This window comes from Camelus bactrianus, chromosome 29 (assembly GCF_048773025.1).
Source record: "Camelus bactrianus isolate YW-2024 breed Bactrian camel chromosome 29, ASM4877302v1, whole genome shotgun sequence".
NCBI classification, from domain to species: domain Eukaryota; kingdom Metazoa; phylum Chordata; class Mammalia; order Artiodactyla; family Camelidae; genus Camelus; species Camelus bactrianus.
The window spans coordinates 17,603,217-17,624,475 of record NC_133567.1 but is presented as its reverse complement, the minus strand read 5'-3'; the positions used below and the strand labels follow the sequence as shown (position 1 = coordinate 17,624,475).

At 33.7% G+C, this 21,259-nt stretch overlaps 1 long non-coding RNA gene across 1 annotated transcript in view; it reads right to left on the bottom strand.

The window, feature by feature from the left end:
* Nucleotides 1-1,864: 1,864 nt before the first annotated feature.
* Nucleotides 1,865-21,259, bottom strand: part of LOC123615978 (uncharacterized) — a 36,929-nt gene continuing 17,534 nt past the window's right edge. Inside the window, exon 3 of the long non-coding RNA XR_006723836.2 lies at nt 1,865-7,381. This is a non-coding gene — a long non-coding RNA (uncharacterized LOC123615978). The remainder of the gene's footprint in view (nt 7,382-21,259) is intronic.

Here is a 21,259-nt window from a genome sequence, read left to right as displayed (position 1 = left end):
TGAAATATGATTATGATTTCAATTTGGGATGTAGCTAGAACACCCAAATGCAGAGGTCCAGGACACCAATTGTTTTTACACTGGCTCCTTGGATCCCAAGAGTTCCTCAGGGATCAGAGTGAGGCACAAGAAAGGCAATGTGATCCCAGTCTATCTCTTCCCACTTTCTGCCCCCTTGGCAACCACAAGTTTGTATTCTATGCCTATGAGTCTATTTCTGTTTTGTATTTATGTTTTGTTTGTTTGTTTGTTTTTAGATTCCACATATGAGCAATCTCATATGGTATTTTTCTTTCTCTTTCTGGCTTACTTCACTTAGAATGACATTCTCCAGGGACATCCATGTTGCTGCAAATGGCATTATGTTGTCATTTTTATGGCTGAATAGTATTCCATCGTATAAATATACCACATCTTCTTTATCCACTCATCTGTAGATGGACATTTAGGCTGCTTCCATGGGATTTCAAAATTGTAGAATAGATAAACAAGATTATACTGTATAGCACAGGGAAATATATACAAGATCTTATGGTAGCTCACAGAGAAAAAAATGTGACAATAAACATATGTTCATGTATAACTGAAAAATTGTGCTCTACACTGGAATTTGACACAAATGATTATAAATCAATAAAGAAAATGTTAAAACAAAAAAAAAAAAAAGAAGAAGAAAGGCAATGTGAGCAGCATTTGGGGACTTTCGGGCTTTAGAGCTTTGGACTCCCACTCTCTGATTCAATCAAAGAAGATCCAGCACTGCAGAAAGTTTTACTCATTATGTATTGCTGACATAAAAGTTTGAAAACTGCTAAAGAAAACACATATTTATTTGGCTGAGAAAACTGAGGCTTAAGAAATGTTAAGGCATTTAACTGAAGCCCCACACCTTCTAAGTGGCCAAGAATTAATGTGGGTGATTCTGCATTGTACTATCTGCTAATATCGTTTCTCCATTCAGTTTCTACTGAAAGCATCTTTCAGTTCTATGATTTTCTTTGGATTCTCACTCACACTTTGTTAATGAATACTATCTTCAGCTGTCTCCCAGATTACAGAAAGAATTTCTTCTAGACTGATCTAACACTATCTCACTCGACCTCATTCTCAATTCATTTTGCAAAATAAGTAATCTTTCTGAAAAGCACATCTGATTATATAAATCAACATCTCCCTTTGTGGCTTAAGCAATATATGATATAATATATACAAATATATAATTATAATATATATATATATATATATAATATATCCACTGTTGCCAAGATAAAATACAAACACATAACTTACAAAAACTCTCCCTTATTTACTTTTTTCCATTTTCACCTCATATGAACTACTCCATTGGTTAAATATTGTGTATTTATTGTGTACCAAGTATTTTTCATTAATCGATAGACTTTCGTTCAGTTTAACATGGGTAAGGCAGGTATTTTAAAATATAATATCCAAATTACTATATGATTACATATGGTGATCATTGTCTTAAATGAAAATAAAGAGGTGCTATGAAAGAGATTAACAAGGGTTTAATTGAAACTGGATTTTCAGGGATGCATCTTGGTAGAATCATTTAATTGGAGACACACAGGATGAATAGAAGTTAGCTAAACAAAGCTTCCAGAGAAGACATTTCAGGTAGGGGAAGTAACCAGAGCAGAAACGAGATTGGTATCTTTAGAGGACAGAGAGGCAGCTAATGTGGTTGGAGCCCAGTGAGCAAAGGGGAGCAGGAAGGAAGGAGATGTGAGGCATGCAGACACTGCACTTCACCATAGCTAAGCAAGTGTGCTAGCTTGTGTTCTCTCTCCTTCTCTCTCTGTTCCTCCCTCCCTCCCTCTCCCTCCTCCTGGCCTTTGCACTTGCTGTTTCCTCTATTTTAAAGTAAATACTCTACTTCCACAGAAGTCATGCATCTCTTTTCCATTATGAACTTCTCTTCATTCTCTAGGACACAGAGTAACTATCACCCATTTGGAAAGTGTATCAGTCACAGCAGGTTGAATGTGTAACAAATAACTTCAAAAATCTCAGTGCTTAACATGAAGAAGTTGATTATCTCCCTTGTAAAAATGCAATGTATATGTCCCTGAGTAGGCATTTCTTCTGATGACCTTTCTTCTTAGTGGTGAACCATGGACTTGACTCACTTCAAATTGTGTCTTCAGGACAGTAACCATTACAGTATACATTTGAAGGGTCTTGAAAGTATTTACAAGTTAAATAATAGTATTTAAACAATTTAAAAACAAAATCATTTAACTCTGAACCTAAGAATACATGAAATCTCAATTCATTCGGAGAATAATTTCCAATTTTCAAATTGTTAATAGCATAGATGACTTAGGCATCACTTTCCATTACTATAACCTCATTATGAAAATATATCTAGTCACTACCTAATTTTAAGATTTATTTTCTTGAGATATTGCTTATAATGAATGGGTTCCCCATAGTTTACCTCAACATCCTAAATAAAAGCATCCTTCTTCCATAATTTCCCCACAGAAATATGAATAGTATTTCTGACTTCATGTAATAGAAAGCTCCACAGTGCTCTCTATAAAAAATTATGAAAATTTCTATTCTTAAAATGAGAATTAAGGCAATGCATTGAAACAGGTGTACTACTTTGTTTTGTGCAGTCCTAGTTATGAAACAGTAAGGATGAGAATGGACTACTTAAAATGACTTTCTACCATGTATTTTTTGAAAAGAACACTTACATTGGCAAAATGCTTTTGATAGTGGGTGGATTTTTTAAATTGAAATGAAAAAAATATGCTTTAAATTGACCATTGTCAGAAAGCATTATGCTCCCTGTTTTGTGACATTTTTTACTCAGTAGAATGCATTCTTTTTTCAATAAGCAAAGACTTTTTCCTAGTGAACTTGCAGTGGTATCTGAAAAGCATAATTACAGTTCTATTATCACACATAATTTTCCTTTTTTTTTTCAAAATAATGCACACAGTTCCAATAATGTTTCTCATGGATATATGCTTTCTCTGTATTGCATTACTGCAATTGGCTAGCAGCTTTTTCTTGGACTTTGAATTTATGATTTTGAAAAGGCAAATATAGCAATTAAGAGCCCAGTAGAAATCCCTCATCAAATTAAAATCAGCTGGCAAATTTGGACCTTAGCTAATTAACTGTGCTCTTAAGAATTTTTCTGAGAAATGAACTCAATTTAAACTTTAATTAATTAAATTAAAATATATTCTAAAATCTGATAGATCAAAACCCATTAATTTCAGTTTAGCTGGTTCAATCCAGCCAAGTCATCAGGTGTTCTGACATGATGTACCTCTCAGCCAAGCAATTATGCAGTTAACATTACAGAGTGCAAGGATTATGCACTAAAACGTGTCAGATATTATTAACTTGGCCTAATAAAATTATATGTAGTGTTGTTATAACCTATGCATAAATAAATGTGAAAAAAAGCCAAAGTAGTTCTATTCCTTCTAAAGCAGTGTCATTAAACAGGTGTAGAAAAAAATATTTCTACTTTCTCCAACTGAGAATTGTTTCCCCTTCAAGTCTTCACTAAACCGACCCGTATAGAAATTTTACCACGGTATATACAACAAAGAACATTTGGGGGCTGTGTTTTTTTCCTTTATGCTACACACTTCCTCTCCACATATACACTTTTTTGTCAGATACTTTTCTCCCTGTGTACATTTTAGTCTTGCCACTGTCTAAAAGAAGAGGAAAAAACCCACAGCAACCTATTTTATTCAATTCTTTAAAAAATTTTTTTTGTTATTATATGAAAGATTTTAAAAGTTCAGAAGGAAGAAAATAGTCATAAAATGTCACAGACCAAATCTTTTTAATTTTTTTTAATTGAAATATGGTCAGCTTACAATGCTGTGTCAATTTCTGGTGTACAGCATAATGCTTCAGTCATCTTTTTAATGAGGAACTTCGAGGGAGCTAAAAGACAATGGTAGGCTAATTAATAAGACATTTAAACAGCTATATACAAGCAACTTTCAGAGACATAAACAGCTTCAGGTGAGACCTAGTGGGAGAACATTTATTCTACTTACTCTTCATAATGACTGTTATTGGTCTGATAAATATAAGCTGCCATTTTCCCAGGAAAGCGCTGTTTGTGCCTGTTATCCTGGCAAACTTAGTATTTATTAACAATGTCTTGGTTTGGACTTAAACTTATGTAGCGTCTTAATCATAGGAGTCCTTTGGTGGGATACTGGTGCCAAGATTTAGACAAGGCTGTTCAGTTGCATGAAAGTCACATGTTGTGAGTTTCAAGAAAAAAGGAGCAATCGTAGGACACTCAGAAATATAGAATTAAAATAAAAATAGATTAAACCGGACTAGAATGAGTAGCTCTTGAAAGATAAAGGGAATTGCACTTACTTACAGTTTAAAAAAAAAAAGTCTTTCAGTGGAGTAAGTGTAGGTTTGCGTAACACTTCTATGGACAGAACAGAGCGGCTTCAGTAATCTAGCATAGTGGTCTACAAAGTAAGTTTATGAGAGAAAAGTAGTTCTATCGATGTTCAACATTATTTTACCTTTTCCATTGCTCTTTTTGTGTATGTTTCATAATGCATATACTATAATAATTAAATAATATTTAGTAGGTTTTTAAATAAATAACTAAACATGCTGGAAGTATGATCACAAAATCTATAACGATGAGCTAGGCAAAAAAATTGCACATCTAATATATGATGAATCTTTGTTAGTCACTGGCCATATTACGACACTAACTGATCATAATCTTTCCATAATTGACAATTTAAAGGCCCTAGAACAGTATCTATAACATTTTGACCATGTTCCAGTCTCATCATGAATAGTATTATGTAAAAATAAGAACACCATCATACACACAATTTTTTTTTTATCATTTGTGTTTGGCATTGCATCTGATATTCTTAGTTAAAAGTCACCTAAATAGAGGCTCCTGTGCAACAAAAGACAAATTTTGTCTCATGATCTAGCAAAAGGCTTACATGAAAAAACTTGAAAGGGTAATCATTGCTCAGAATATTAAATTAAGTGCTGAAAAAGTCATTAGCGGAATAACTAAAATTATGCAAAAGATTAGAAAATAACGTTACATTCGCACGTGTAACAATGCCGATTACGTTTGGCATACTAGATTTTTAAAAATTAAAAATGTGGAAAATGTTACAACTTTAATTTTCAAACGTCCCCAACTCCTGGCCATCTCAAATTTAAAGTCAGATCATACAAGGTTTGCAGTGCATTTACTGATAGATCTTTCAGGATGATGGCTCTTCTCTCTTTGAAATAGATGTTCAGACTACAGGGTTTACATATGTTGAATTTCTGGCTCTCCTGATGGAGAAATTACAAATTGACTATGTTTGGTGCATGGCAATTTTTTTAGCATGTGAAGTTTCTATTTTTACTTATAGAGGAATATAAAGTGGAACCCTTGAACACTTTAACTACAGATACGGTTCTTACTTTCAATTTATCAGGGCTAAATTTCTTTTAACATCAGTGGAATACTAGCACATAGAAGAGAGGCCATAAGTGCATAATCATTCACTCTCTATTGCCAATTTCATATCAAATACTGAGAACAAAGCAAATAAAATCACATGAAACCAAACTTAAGAACCCATAATTTAGTGCCTACCATTACAGGATGGTTTTATATGGCTGCAAAATTAAGCCTAAGTACAATTTTCATAGCTATGTAGGAATTCCTTCTGTGAAAGTGGCAAAGCTCTGTGACAAGGATCTCTGTAAGAAAACTGAGGTGATACAAGTCAAATTCCTCGTGACATCACGTTACTGATCCACTGAGCATAAGAGTCCAAATCTCCATTTTAAAGGCTGAAGAAAAATATATTTGATTTCTCTTTCTTAAAGGAAAATTGAATAAAAATACTATGAATAATTTATATCCATTTTAAACCCATTTTACCTTTCTTTCAGTGGTCTAAATGGATGAAAAGATCATAAGCACTTTGCCCAAGAAAATATAAATCCATGCAAAATTCTTTGAATTGCAATCAAATAAATTATTTATTTTACTCACAATGCTATTATTATGATTAAAGTACAAAAAAATGATAATGCAATTAATAGTATACAGTACCACTGTAAATACGTTCTTTTAAAAGCAAAGATATTTACAGTCTGAGGGAAAAAAAGAATGATTTTTTTTCTGTTTTCCTGAAACTGTGTTTTGCTGTGACCAGCGCTTGTCAATATAAAATGGTTTAATCATGCATTAAGAATGTAAATTGGGTAGTGAGTCTGAAGTCTATGATGTAAACACTGAGTTAAATATTCAGAGACAAATTGATAAACATTAATTTCCTGGATTTTAAGATATTGTTACTTAAAATTTTTGTTTAGAAAAAAACAAATAAGCAAAAAGTGCTATGATTGTACATATATTTACAGTAGTAAGCCTCAAAAAATTAAATAATCTTTTTCTTTGAATTATGGAAATAGCGTATATCTTTATATTTGTACTTGAGTCTCTACTTGTTAGAAGGTTCTTATATATAATGCTGTAGATTTGCATAGGGAATAGTAGACTATCCTTTCTTGGTGTGCACTGTGTATTTTATGATTTATTATTATTCTATTCAAGTATAACCAAGAGATGCGAGATTCTGATTCTGAGCTGCTACTGTCTGAGTGCGTGACCTCATGTGGTGGGTCTCTTGCTTTTTCTGAGTTACAGTCCCTAGTCTGCACTGAAGGAGCTGTAAAATTCTAACCTTACCTTCAGAGCAGGGAAAGAGTGGAGGTGACAGAATTTAGGGCTAGATTTGCTCCTTTGGGGAAGGAATCGATGTAATTTGTTGAGGGAGTCATGGCAGGCAAAGCACTGTGTCAGGCAATAAAAGAGCTCCTGGTCCAGGTGAGCAGTGCGTGCTGAGCGCCTGTGGCCAAGCTTTCAGAGCAGGGAACTGGCGCCCAGAGGAGGAGCTTGGCATAGAAGAGTGTAGAAGGGATGATGTGTACACTCTAAACCAAGCAAACACTCAGCCAGCATCAAGGATGGGTAAATAATAGCAGGATCCAAGCCACAGTCTGTTTCCTGCTATTGGGAGAATAGGAAATGTGATAGAATTGCAAGGACCCTCTTGCCTGGAAGCAACCCCTAACTCTAAACTACATCCTCTCCACAGTGATGAATGAAAATATAATTGCCACATACATAATTTGTGATATGATTTCAAATGAACAAAGCAAAAGCTAGGTATGCCTCATTTCATTTTAAATTGTCTCCTGCCCTGTTGTGAGATGATTCTCCATGGGTCTCCTTTGCTTCTGCAGGTCTCGTGGGTAAGGCACGACGTTTGTTCAGGAACATCTTTTGAAGGATGAATGTATAGCAGATAGTCTAGGAAGAGAGATAACAGTTTCTCACTTTGCAGAATAGGACAAGTTTTCTTATCTTGGGAGATATAGTGTCTATCTTTGGAGCCAAGGGCTGTTGTGCATACTTCTTAGTATAATAAACACACTGTCTCCCTCAATGTCAAAAGTTAGATGTGTTTACCAACCATCGCAAAAAGATAGTCTCTTAAACTCAAAGTCCCCTTCTATATCAAAAGTCTGCAGTTCAAATGTCATCTGTCCCTCTTTGCATTGCACTGTGGGAATGGGGATTTGAGGAATCAGTGCAAAACACTGAAGCTTTTGGCTGTTATTAACTATTCTTCATTTCTGACCCAAGAACCTCCTATATAATGACTGTATCTGGGTAATTTTGGCAAGTTAGCTGGTAAACTTGCAAGTAGGGTCATAGCTCAGACCATTCACAGTTCTCAATACCCCTTTCCATCAAAGTAGATGCAATTTCTTTAAAAATGGGAGGGCATTTTATGTATCAGTTTATAATGATCCCCATTAGAGGTAAGTCTCCCACAAATGTCTTCATGATAGATTCCTCTCTATATTGGAATTTCTAGGAAGATGCTGTGGAATTTTGCCATTACAATTCTTAATAGAGAATTTCTGTGAGGCATGCTCTTAAAATATTTAGAAAGCCTTTTTCTTCCTGTCTGAAGGAAAAAAAAATCTGCCTTAAATATTGACCTCTTAAGAAAGGATCTTACAGATCCAGAATAACCTGGTCTTTGACCTAAGGCTTTTTCTTATTTTAAAACCCATTGCTAGATGAAAAGGCAGTTTTGACACCTTTACAGGTACTTCCAATTTCACTTGAAAAGTGAGTAGCTCATTCTTTAATATAATTGTCCCTTATTTTATTGTACATAATAGAGGAAGCCAGAATTCACCCTCAATACTCTGCCTGAATCTCTTAGTTAGAGCGCTGGTTCATTACATGTTTTATATGTGTCATATTACTACAGGTAACATTTTACTAGGCTGTGCACAGTCAAATGACAAGGGTCTTACTTATCCCCAATTCTTCCAGTCATCTTGTTGTCTTTTTGACTTTTTCAGTTTCAGCTCATTGCCCAATCTCAAAGCCAATACGATATACTTTGGTTGCATGTTATAGCAGCCCTTGATTTTCCAGGTATAAAATAATTGTTTATCTTTCACTTTAGAGACATAACATAATAACTATTTTATTACACAACTTTAGTGGGACAGAATCTTGGAAAGGACACCATGGGGAACCAGCTTTTCTCTCTTTCATGGTGATCAGAGTTTCAGTTTTGAAAGTCTTGAAGATTATGGGTGATTTGACATGTTGGAACTGGAAACACATGAAGTTCCATTCAGTCACATGTCTGGGGCCTTGACTGGAAAGACACATTAGAACTGCTGACCAGAGCACCTACAGTGGCCTTTCTACGTGCTTTCACTGCTGACAGCATAGTGACTTCCAGGCCATTAGACTCCTCAGTGGGTGGTGGCTGAGGGCTCCAGAACTAAGTATTCCAGGGAATAAGACAGAAACAACCACTTTCTACTTCAACTTTGTAAGTCATGTAGTATCATTTCCACAGAATTCTTTTGGGTATAAGGAAATCACAAGTTCACCGTGTTCAAGAGAAAAAGATACAGATCCCACTTCTTAATAGTAAAAAATATGATGGTCACATAGTAAATTATGTGGGATGGAAACTATTGTGTGGCTATCTTTGGAAAATGCAACCTGTCACAGGGAGCGTGCTACCATTTGTCTCCTGAAGAGAGAGGCAGTACCACGTATGAGTGCATGCACTGTATTTACTAAAACTGATCAAAATCTGTCTTATTAAATGGATCTCCTTACATTTCAGCAGACTGAAAATGTACTGACTATCTGACCACAACAGTCAAATTAGAAATCAAAACAGAAAGATAAACAAAAAATTCCAAATATTTGGAAATTAAAAACATGCTACTAAGGAACTCATAAAGATTATTACACATTACCTGAAATGAATAGTAATGAAGATACATCATATCGAACAGGATTCTTAAAGAAATACGTAGTGCATATTAGAAAATCCTGCAGATTTTTCTAGATATTGGCAAACTAATTCCAAAATATACATGGAAATGTAGAGGAGCTAGAACATAGAGCAGGAAAGACAATCCTTAAAAGAACAAAACTGGAGCATTTACCAGCTATAGAACTTATTTTCAAACTACAGCAGTTTATACAGTATGATGTTTGTACAAAGATAAGTGTTTCAGTGGCTGAGAATACAGATTCCAGAAACAGACTCACATATATACGGTAACCTGATTTATGACAAAGCCACCTCCACAATTCAGTGGGGGAAATAATTGTCTTTTCAATAAATGGTGGTGGGTCAATTGAATATCCATATGGGAAAAAAAGGACCCTGACCCTATACAAACCATATACAAAAATTAATTCCAGATGGATCATAGAAATAAATATAGAATCTAAAATAATAAAGCTTAAAGAAGAAATCATAGGAGAATTTTTTTTGTGAACTTAGAGTTAACATCAAATAGTATGCTATAACATCACTAACAGTAAAAGAAATATTTTTAAAAATGTACCTCATGAAAATTTAGAACTTATTTTCATCAAATGCACAGTAAGAGGGGAAAGTTAAGCCACAGAGTTAGTACAGATTTTTGTAATACATATATTCAACAAATGATTCGTTACAGACTACGTAATAGGTCTTATAAATCAAAAATAAAAAGACAAAAAAGAGAACAAAATGATGGGTAAATGTCACAAAAAGGCACTTCATAAAAAATATTCAGATGATAATAATCACATGAAAAGTTACTTTCAAATATTAGTTATCAGTGAAATAAAAGCACAACCATAATGTGTGATCACAACAAACCTATGTAAATGGCAACCAGAATTGCAAATATTGTAGAGGATGTGGGCCAACTGAAACTCTCAAAAATTTCTGGTAAGAATATAGGTTGGTAATCCACTTTGAAAAATGATGTGGAGAGTATTTACTGTAGCTAAAAATGTGTTTACCCTGTGAGCTAGCCATTTCATTCTTAGGAATAACCTGAACAGAAATGAGTGTGTTATGTCCATTCCATGAAAATTTTATTCTTAATAACAAGAAAGTGGAAATAATTCAAATACAGGTCAGATAAATAAGTCATGTGGTTTTTATATAATAGTTAACAGCAATGGGTGAGGAAGAAAAACTGAAGTTACATGCGAGACATAGATGAATCTTTTAAATGTAATATTTAGGACTAGAGGCTAGATGTGAAAGAGTGCATTGTTATACATGAAGTTGCAGAACATGAATATAGAGTAATAGAACTCAGAATTGCATTCCTGGGGACAGGAGGTACTAATGACCTTCTGGGGTATTGGAACTATTCTGTATCTTGATTTGGACGGTGGTTACAGAGGGGTATACATATGGAAAATTCAATGAGCTGTACTCTTAGTAAAGCGTTCATCTTATTGCATGTAATAGGTGTATGCCCTAGAAAAATGTTTGTACATGTTCATTAGCAAAAATATACTATAATGTTCAAAGCAGCCTGAAATGTTTATCAACAGAAAAGTGACTAAATTGTCACTTATTTTTTACATGTACTGTAAATATAAAAATTAAAAAATGAGAGTTATGTATAACTAAAATTATAACTGTGGACTCCAAAGATGCAAATAAGAGGGTTACAGAAGGATACTTGTAGTATGCTACACTTGTGGTACCACTTACTTTATAAAAATTAGAACCCTGCAATGCAGAATTACATACTTATGTAATAAAATTATAAAGAAATAAACAATGAGTGACAAGATCGGATCTATGTTTTGGAAAGCGATTTTGTAGAAATTTAGGGTATGGGTTGGATAAAAGGAAGCGATATTACTAAAAGAGAACTGGGGAAGAGGTATTGAGTAAGAGGCTATTCTACTGGAAAAATTTGATGAGGAAAATAATAAGAACATATTCAATGGGAATGAAAAAGGTGAGACTCATAAAATATTTCAACAGGAGATCAATAGAATTTGTTAATCCATTTGAAATGGGAGGCAAGAAAAAAGGTAATATATATTTATGAAATATATACATTTTATATGCTCAGCCACTGTGCCAGGTGTTTTACATATGCTATGCCATTTAATCCTGATAATAACCTCGTGTGATACATATATTTATTTCCATTTTACAGATAAAAAAAAAAGTGAGTCTCTTGCAGGTTATTTAATTTGCCCAAGGTCAAATGGCAAGGAAATGGAGATGCCCTATTCGAAGCCAGGTGTGTTTGATTCAAAGGTCATGCTCTTTTCATTTCAGAATGAATCCTAATACATCACATAGATTTCGAACATTGTTGCCTTGGTGAATGGTGATGCCATTAACTGAAATAGGAAATTCAGAAAAGTAGCATGTTCTATAATATATAGAAGGGAAAGTTGATTGTTAAGCGTGTTTTAACTTTGCAAACTTAATGTCTTGCAAGAAGTTAAAAAGTGAAAGTCTAGGGCTGTTTTGTCCAATATACCAGTCCCTGGTCACATGTGGTTATTTAAGTTTACATTAATTAAGATTAAGTAGAATGAAAAACTTCAGCTCCTCCTTCACAATAACCATGTTGAAAATGCTTTGGAAGTCACATGTGGATGATGGCTGCCATATTGGATTGCAGAGTTGTACAGTGTTTTCATCATCACAGAAAATTTTATTGGATAATGAAGGGACCTATAGTGCTAACAGAGCTTGGATTCAGCGGTCATCACTATGTTAGACTAGGATGTAATACTGTGAACAATGATTATAATAATATCTCCCATTTATTAATTAAAGTTTCTTGGTCTATGTCAATAATTTTGTACACATTCTGTTATTCGATCCTCATTGAAAGTTTCTGAAGTCAACACACCTTTTTATATGTGAAGAATGTGAAAGAAACAGGTTACACAAACTTTTAAGAAAAAAATTTAGAAAGAAGAACCTACATGATAAGTTTAAATAAATAATTAAAAGAGAATATTGCAGATGAAGCTAAAAGAAAAGTTCTTTCTCAGCGAGGGATGGTCCTCAAGGTCAAAGGTTTTACAGATACTAAGGATTCAAGTAGGTTCTAGCTCGAGAAGGAGCTGTTGGATTTAGTACTGGGGGTCTCCACTGATCTTAGACAGGCTCTTTCAGAAGGAACTTGAGCAAGTGAGTGGGAGTAGGTTACATCTTTAAGAAGTTTTCCCATGATTACAAAACATATAGTGGCTAAGGTAAAGGGACAGTTGGGAGACAGTTTTGTTTTGTTTTGTTTTGTTTTGCTTTTTTAATGTATGGACATCACTGAAAATAGCTGTAGTTGGAAAGATAAAAACTTAGTGGAAAATGGGAGGATTAGCTATTCATGGTACAAGATTTTGGCAGAAGTAAAAACTGCAACAAGAGACCAGCTGTATGTAGAACAGAGTGGATCCATCTTCGCATGAGAAAGGGTGGGAAATGAGAGATGAAAGTATGGGTACATTGAGAAGGAGATGGTCTTGCTTTTTATTAGTGTTATTTTCACAGACAAAAAAAAAGTGTCTTTATTGGAAGTTTAGCAACTGTCTCCTCATTATATAATCTTCTCTAAGAAATCCCAAAACAACATTGACATTCTTCCTGGTTATTGCTGTGGCATTCAAATGCCCTGAATTGTATGGATAGCACCCCAATGACTCTCATTATGCCCAGCAGTAAGGATTAATTGAATGAAGGGAAGAATGAGTTCTCATGGAGACAGAATGAACTTTATTATTGTTGTCACCTCTAGGACGTAAAGTAGATAATGAAGAACTGCCTTCATCTCCCAGACACTCCAAGAAATAAAATGGAATGAGAAAGAACACAGTTTAAGTAGGGTATTATTCATTTGGCCAAAGAAAAAGAGTCTGAAATTTTTATCTTGGCTTGCTCTATTACCCAGGTTAAAACCAAATAATACTTTTTTTAAAAAATAGGAAAAAAAAAAAAAAGATGGCCAGTATTTGGTGGCATTTCTATTATATTGACCTCAATTTTCTTTTCTAAGAAACTTACTATTTTTGTTTCTTGTCCTTTTATCTTCCTTGCAGAGAAGGGTTAAAAGCAATAAAGCATAATTCTTCCTTTATGGACTCCAAGTAAAATAACACATCCATGTCTAAATCTTGATTTCTTGTTTAGATTTTAAAATCCTAGTTCTCTAACACATTAACATTTCTAAAGCAAACGTACTTGCTTCCAAAGTAAAATATGTTTTTAATAGTCTATGTACTTCATGTCAAAAATCATGTATTAGACCTAAAGTAAGGTGAGACATGGCTTTTTATTCCATTGTTTTATTGTATAAAGTGCTTTAATCAAAATAGTTCCTTTTACTTAATATTTTTGTGCATATGTTTTGTTATCAAATTAGACATTTTGGTAGAAATTTGTGTGTCCACCATTATATCCCTAGCCACCTATCTAATGAACCGTTTTATTTCAGTGAATATAGATTTTCATTATCACTTTTTTTCACTTTCTTAAAGAATTAGCATTAATCTATTATTCAATGTGACTTCACTGATGCAAAATAAAATAATACCAACTAGCCTACCTGTTCAACCACTTGCTTCATTGTCTTCTTCAATATTCTCTCTCATTAGTTTTAGAAAGTATGACTTACACTTTTTTAAAAAAAATTAATATTTTTAATATAAAAGCAAATTCACTGCCATAAACATGGGAGAGCAAATACCTCTTTAAAATCCAATTTTCAATTATTTTGGATAAATGCCCAGAAATGAGATTGCTGGATCATATGGTAATTCTAATTTTAATTTTTTGAGGAATCCCCATACTACTCTCCATGGTGACTACACCATTTTACATTCCCACTAACAGTGCACAAGGGTTCCAATTTCTCCACATCCTTGCCCACTCTGTTATTTTTTGCTTTTGTTGTTGTTGTTGTTGTTGTTGTTGTTTATGGCCAATCAATACTCTTCACCAGCAGTGCAAGACTTCTCATCTTCCTCCCTTTTCTTCTTGCCTGCCACATGCACCACTCGCCACCAACACCACTCAAGTCCAGAAATTGATCAGGATTGAGTGGAGGAAATAACACCTTCCAAGAATGAAGTTTATTGAAGTTCAGCGAAACCGACTGATCACATTTTGTGTAGGAGGTAAATTTTCAAGTGAGTGAAAACTCAGTGCAAAGAATCTGGAACCATCTTTCTCTCCCACTAGTCTAGTCAGAATGGGGACCCTCTGTCAACTTTTACTTGTCAGACTCATTACTTTGTCTTTTTGTACCTTCTTCCTTCAGCACAACAGTGGGGTGCAAAACAACAGTCCCAGCCTGGAAATTCACACAGCAGGCAGCTGAGACCAGATCGGCAAAAACCCTAAGGGCAGAGCCTAATTCTGTTCTTTTCTCTCTCTGTTTCCATTTCCTGTGATACTGGTGTTGCATTTTTTTCTCATTGGAGTGGTGAATTCTAGATGCAGAGTTAGCTTAACAGAAAGACTAGACTCCTAGCCTTGAAAAAATTGTGCTCTCCTGACTCAATTTTAGCCTCTTTAAGTATACACAACAGTTGCCTAGATAATACTAAAGCATTATTTTACTTCTTTTGCTTACATCTGAAGAAAGAAGTGCCCAGAACAAGGGTAGGTAGGGTCTGGTATTCTGATGTAGCCTGATCAGAATAAAAATCATATTATTATTCTTTAATAAAACTCCTTCATTGTGTGAGTGGACAAAGTAGGAAAACCACACTTGACTTAATTATACAACAGTTCTTATCATATTCACCTAACGTGTGCAGGATGTTCTTAAAGCATTTCATTCCACTTTGGAATGCCCTGCTTTAGTGAAGTTTGAAGTAGAAAGTGAATGAGTAACTACAGCTGACACTTGAAAAACACAGGTTTCCAATGCATGGGCTCACTTGTATGTGGATTTTTTTCAGCAGTAAATAGTATAATGCTGGTCCTACAGGATCTGTGATTGGTTGAATCTCCAGATGCAAAGCCGTGGATAAGAAGGACCAATTATAAGTTATGGATTTTTGATTGCCTGGAAGGTTAGTGCCCCTAAGACCCATGTTGTTCAAGGGCCAACTGTATATTACTACAATTATAGGAAATATAAACTTGAGGTAAATGTTTGTTATTAAACAGTTACCCAATTATATTGTCAGGAATCTATTTTGACATACTTCTCAATGTGGAGAGTTAAGTCAAAATTACTCTAAAAACTGATGGCTCTTTAATATATGTTGTGGGAAAAGATGAAGGGCATGTGGATAAAGTTTGAGATGTGAGTTTAAGATTAATAATTAATAAATTAGGTCTAATCAGCCTTCATAGATGTCACTGTCCAAAGCATAAGTGAAAATGAGGAAATATGGATTATATATTGGAAGTTCTCAAAGGGTGAAATTCATTTCTATCCCCCTTGATCTTTCAGGATGCACATTTACATAATTTTTGTGGGTTGGCATACACACACACTCATATGCACACACACACTGTATCATTTCCAAATGTGATTTGGTGGTTAGTTTTCATAACACCGCATCAAATGTTCTAGTAGGTAAATAATAACAAGGGAGTGTGAGTACATGCAATTAGCATATGAAAACCCTTACCTTAATGACATAGAGCCCAGTAATATCCCAGAGATTAAATGTTTAGAAATTATCTTGTTATGTCACTTTAGTCCATACATGAGGCATAAGATTTAGAGAAGTATGTAACCTTTTGAAAAATCATACAGATAGTGGTTAATTTTTAAGCCTGGGTCCCCGCGTGACATGTGTAAGCAGAGTTCCATCCAGACATAAGGAAGAGTGAATGACAGCTGTGCTCTAGAAGAGGAATTGGCTGAACTATTTATTATATGATTGTTTCTAATAAACATTATGTTTTATTTTTCTAATATGGTCCAAAACATGCCCTAACAAAAGATGGAATAATCTATCATCCTTGATTTAATTGAAATTCTTTTTTTTTTCATTTAAAAGTATGAAATATGTGGTATAATTCCCATGCTTTCTTTGAAATAATCTTGATAAACTCGTCATTATACCTATATTTTTAACTTTAAAAAAGTTATTAGTTTTAATTAGAAGCATTTAAATGCATTTCTGGTATACTTTACAATTATGCAGGAATTATAAACAAAAGAAAATAAATAGAAATCAGTAAAATAATTGTTTAATTTAATTGTCCCCTGTATTAAAGAAAGATACTAGCATAACTTTGTGTTTCTGTAATCTCAGTCTTCAATCACAGTAAATAATGTATGAATTTCTAAATTATATCCATAATGGGGCTTACAAATATTTCAGAAAACTTTCAGTAATTTTAAAACTGTATAGACACAATACTACAAAGGAATTTTTTTTTGATACTTAGAGTTTTTTTAATTCTACATTAAAAGTCCTCCCTATTAAAAATAAATTTGTGTAAATGATCATTTCTGCATAAAGTTTTTAGTACTTCTGACTTTAATATTGTTAGTGATAAACCAGTGTTGTTGCAAATCATGTAAGACATGCTACCATAAGCCTGACAACATGCCTTATTCAAAACAATTTTAATTATTTGCACTTAAGTATTCATGAGTATTTGAAAGTTTGTCACATGATCTCATCTCTTCAATGACAATAACACTGAAGAAATGACTGTAATTAATAGAGTTTCTGATGTTTATACAATGATATTACACAGTTTACGAAGAGCTATATTTTTCTATCAATATTTCAACCTTTTTAAATGAGTGTTTTGAGGAGATACTGATCTGCTTTCCAATATGCTGAAACATGTTGGTCTTTAACTATTCCAAATTTTCAAATTGCAAGCCATAGGAATCCACTCATCAATTTACAAATTAAAAGCATTTTTTTCCTTCCTTTTTGGACTTAATTGTGTGAAGGTTTGTTGACTAAATGTTGAAATTGCAGTGATTGTCCATCCCTGCAGGCAAGAAAGCAGAAATTCAAGTTGAGGGCTTCTGCTGGTGGGGACAGAGAAAACAGCAAAGCCTTTGGCAATTTTAGAATTTAAAAAAACCAAAAAGCAAAAAACCTCAAGACTTGATGAATTTCAAGTTAATAGCTCGATTCCCCATCAAAACAGTTGCCCTAATTCCGAAACTCTGTGGTGTGGAAGGTTAAAAAATCCAAGCCAAAACCTCTGAAAAGCAAAGCAGATTATCTGACATTCTCAAAATGTTGAGAAATAAGCATTAAAGCTTACGTCACACTGGCAGAGCAGCCATAGGGAAAACAATGGGTTCTCAGCTGGAATCCGTGGGGAGCTTTGCTTCAAAAATGGAGCAAACCAAAGGTCGAGAGAGCCATACCAAAACTGTAGTCCAGTTTCAAGTCAACATAATCCCTGATTTGATTAGGCTGGTAGCTCCCACGTCTGTCTGCCGACTACAGAAAAGGACAGCTCCTTTTGGCAGGAAGTTAGCACCATTTGGAGCCTAAACTCTTTGTTTTAAACAAACTATATCCCTTTCAATGAAAATTATAACTCACTTACAAGTCTTGCCATTCAATAAAAAAGACAAGAAAAGAGACCAAATCACCAAAGACGATGAAAAGTAAACAGAGATAAAGGTATTGGGCTTATCTGAAAGGATTTTAAAATAATGATTCATATATTCAAAAAATAGAGATAATGAGACAGAAAAAAAACTTAAAAGATATATAATTTCACTAAATAAGTAGAATTTATACAAGTAATCCAAAGGAATTCTAGAATTGAAAATCAAATTAAGGAAATTAAAACCTCAACATATGGGTTTAACAGCAATTAGAATAAAATGGAAGACAGGATTGTTAGATTTGAAGATGGGTCAATTACAAATATATACACTGAAAACAGAGAGAAAAAGTGAAAAATAAACATGAGAGCATAAAAGCTATAAATGATTCAGTCAGTTGGTCTAGCATGCATGTTGACAATGTCTCAGAAAGAGAGGAAAGAGAGAATGAGGCAAAATGAGTATTTGAAAAGTTGATCTAAGATTTTCAAAACTGAGGAAAGATATATGTATTCATAACTAAGCAGGATGAATACAAGGATCATACCTGCCCCAGTCAAATTCCTTAACCACAAAGACAAAAAGGAGATAAAGCCAAAGAGAAGTGAGAAATAGTAAGACTGGGAGCTGCCCTCTCATCAAACCCAATGGAAGCCAAAATAAAATGATATCTTTAAAGTACTGAATTCAATAACCACCAATATAGCATTATATATCCAGAGGAAATAGTTTTAAAATTAGAGCAAAATAAAGACATGTTCAGACAAATCAGAGATAAGAGAAATCACCAGTAGTTTTTCTTTAAAAGAAATACTAACGGAACGTCTTTAGGCTAGAGAGCAATGATCTCAGAGGGAAGCACTGCATTATGGGGCATGACAAGCATTGACTGTTCAAGGCAGTAATGGTACCATCTCCTGGAGTTTCAAATGTATGAGAAAACAAAAGCCCAAAAACCTTCTGATCTCAGTAATGCAAAACATAGAAAGGAAGCACATAGAGTTAAAGTATTCTGAGATACTAGCATTATCGGCCAAGCAGGAGAAAAAAAAATTTTGCAAACTTTAACGAGTCATAAATGTATATCTTAATGTTTAGGGTAAACATTACAATAATAAGAAAGAAAAATGTAATTAACATGTTAATCGAGGAAAAAGCAAAATGTTATAATACCTGGTGTTATACAAATAAAGATAAGGAACCAGAAAAGAAAGAGAATAAAATAGAGAAGGAAAATAGAAAACAAACAGTAGGATGACTGTTATAAATGCAAATACACGGATGATTTTTGGAAAATGGATTAAATACTCCAAATGAAAGGCCAACATTGTCATAACAGATAAAATAACACTGAAGGCTGAGATGCTTATAAAAGACATGTTAATTATAAAGGTACAGATTGATTGGCAAGATGGGAAAGATGGTAAACACTGGTGAGCAGAACATTTAGAGTAATTTTAGAAAAAGAAAACTTACAGGAAGGAAATACAGAGACAAAAAGGGACTTTTCACAAGAATTTATAATCTTCCATGAAGAGATCAAAATTTTAAATTTGTACACATCCCATAACATAAACACAGTCACTCTAAGTTCAAAGCCTGGCATACAAGAATTATGCAATAAAAGGTAACTGATGTTGAGATTTAATGATAAAGACAAATACCCATTATTGCTCTGTTAGCCCCCATTTCATTTTATGATATATTCACTCATTTATTTATTCACCGGAGAGTAATTGAAGGTATACAATCTTCCAAGTATGACACACTAGGTGGACAAACAGATCCGCACTTCGCATTCGCAGAATTTACTGTCAGCACAAGATGGGTATTTTAAAAGCACAGTTAAATTCATAGAGAAATTTCTCGTGGTGTATGATTTATAGATAAATATTATAAGAGAGAACAATGGCAAATATCTATTAACCTTAATATGTCAGGTCTCATCATAAGAGTTGCAGTTGGTTATTGACAATTGTGAAACTAAAGAGTCATTAACACACTTTAACATTCAATAAGCAGCATTATTATTTTACAAATTTTTTTGTCTTGTTTATGAAGTGATCATAAATACACCCCAACACCTCCCATTAAATTCCATGCATATGAAACATGGGAGCATGGAAATCTTCTCCAGCAGAACTTCCACGGGGTGTGTTTATGCTTAATTAATGATGTACTGTAATTAATTAAGTGCTGTACAATGTACTTTTCTCTTGCAAAATTCATCACAAGTGGAAATAAATAATTTTATTTTATGCCTGTCTCCAGTTTGATGTAAGCTCCATTAGAAACGTTTTTTTTTTTTTTGTCTGTTTGGTTTCCTGCCTTACCTCTCTAGGGTCTTAAACTGTACCTGGCACATAGCAAATGACAATATATATTTGTTGGGAAAAGCAAAATAAGTGAATGAATGTATGAATGAAAATTAAGTTTATATAATAATTTTATTTGGATATCTCACATAAATATGAATATATATTTTTGAAAATTATGTAACAAAATCATAGTATGAATGAAAGATTGTGGGGACAGTAACAAATTCAGAAATATTGGAGGCTGTAAGTGAATGGTAATTACTAAGTGAATGATTTCTTAAAAGTAGAGTGCAAAGTTCATATAATGGAACATAATATAAACAAAAGACACTACATGACCATGGAGATCATATTTTAGGGAGCCTACTTATTGCCAATATATACATTTCTGGTATTTTTGAGTAGGGTGTTATGGTTTCTTTGATGATGTCATTAACTTAGCATATGCATATATATGAGTATATGCAGGTAAACAGATACAATCATTTTTAAAAATATGGGCAACACCCATGAGAAGATAATAATTGTGAATGAGCTACATTTAAGAACATATCTCATTTTTCTGAATTTACAGAAAAAAAAAATCTGATCTCCACACACCACCAGTAAGATTTTCCACTGTTGCTCAAACAAAATGGAACTTTTGTGTGTCTAACAGTTCATGCATGAACTAAATTCTTTTCTAATTATCAGGAGCTATGATATGTTCGGGTAAATGTTAGACTAACCTGTGTTAAAGGCTTCTTAGTGATTTATTAGTATTAATCCAAAGTAATATTTTAGAGGATTTCTATCATGAAGATATTTTGTAAAAGTAAAGATTACCTTGTCAATTATTGACCTTAGACTTTTCTCTGTAAAAGTTATTGTGAGTTTTAATCTTCTAATGTTCCACCGTGTAGACTTCAGGACACAGAATACCACACTGTATAAAATTGTACTGTACAAAGAATAAACATTCTTGATTAGTCATAGTGCTGCTACAAGTTTTACTATGGCTT